The sequence below is a fragment of the Monodon monoceros genome, unplaced genomic scaffold, assembly GCF_005190385.1.
Source record: "Monodon monoceros isolate NGI ecotype Baffin Bay Population unplaced genomic scaffold, NGI_Narwhal_1 Super_Scaffold_9, whole genome shotgun sequence".
Lineage (NCBI taxonomy): Eukaryota > Metazoa > Chordata > Mammalia > Artiodactyla > Monodontidae > Monodon > Monodon monoceros.
The window spans coordinates 49,729,745-49,730,972 of NW_021703786.1; the positions used below are offsets into that span (position 1 = coordinate 49,729,745).

Consider the following 1,228-nt stretch of genomic DNA (forward strand, 5'->3'; position numbering starts at 1 on the left):
TACCCCCAAACCATCTCTTTAATAACAGACTCTGAAACCTGACCAGGAATGATGCTAAGCTCACTTATTTATGGTTCGTGAACTTATTTCCCCTGCGCTGATAAAAATTACCCTCGCCATCTCCCACTTTGGGGCCCATGCCTCATTCTCTGAGAGGCAGTGCGCATAGTGGTTGCAAGCACTGCCACTTACCCTGCGCCTCAGGTTTGTCATCTGATAAATGGGGAGTCCAGTACCTAGATCATAGCATTGTTATGAAGATTAAATCAATTTATGCCTGCGAAGCATTTACAACATGACGCATAATAAACACACAGAAGTTAGTACAACTTTTGTGATATAAGAATAATAGTTGAGAGAGACAGCGCCGGGGCAAGTGAGAGCCGGACGGGCAATGGGCGACTCTGTGCCTCGCAGAGGAAAAATAATTAAGCGTGGGCAAAGGAGATCCTAAGAAGCCGAGAGGCAAAATGTCATCATATGCGTTCTTTGTGCAAACTTGCCGGGAGGAGCACAAGAGGAAGCACCCAGATGCTTCCGTCAACTTCTCAGAGTTTTCTAAGAAGTGCTCAGAGAGGTGGAAGACCATGTCTGCTAAAGAGAAAGGAAAGTCTGAAGACATGGCAGAGGCGGACAAGGCCCGTTATGAAAGAGAAATGAAAACTTCTATCCTTCCTAAAGGGGAAACAAAAAAGAAGTTCAAGGATCCCAATGCACCCAAGAGGCCTCCTTCGGCCTTTTTCTTGTTTTGTTCTGAGTGTCGTCCAAAACTCAAAGGAGAACATCCTGGCCTATCCATTGGTGATGTCGCAAAGAAACCGGGAGGGATGTGGAGTAACACTGCTGCAGATGACAAGCAGCCTTAGGAGAAGACGGCTGCTAAGCTGAAGGAAAAGTGCGGAAAGGATATTGCTGCAAACCGAGCTAAAGGGAAGCCTGATGCAGCAAACAAGGGAGTCGTCAAGGCTGAAAAAAGCAAAAAGGAAGAGGAGGAAGAGGAGGAAGACACAGACGATGATGATGAATAAGTTGGTTCCAGCGCAGTTTTTTTTTTCTTGTCTATAAAGCATTTAATCCCCCTGTACACAACTCACTCCTTTTAAAGAAAAAAATCGAAATGTAAGGCTGTGTAAGATTTGTTTTTAAACTGTACAGTGTCTTTTTTTGTATAGTTAACACACTACCGAATGTGTCTTTTTTTTTTTTTTTTTTTTGCGGTACGCGGGCC

General features: G+C 44.4%; 1 pseudogene across 1 annotated transcript; it reads left to right on the forward strand.

Annotated features, from left to right (window-relative positions):
- Window positions 1-363: 363 nt before the first annotated feature.
- On the forward strand, window positions 364-866 carry LOC114888536 (annotated as a pseudogene). Its single transcript, XR_003791814.1, has one exon. The product of XR_003791814.1 is annotated as a high mobility group protein B1 pseudogene (transcript).
- Window positions 867-1,228: the final 362 nt, after the last annotated feature.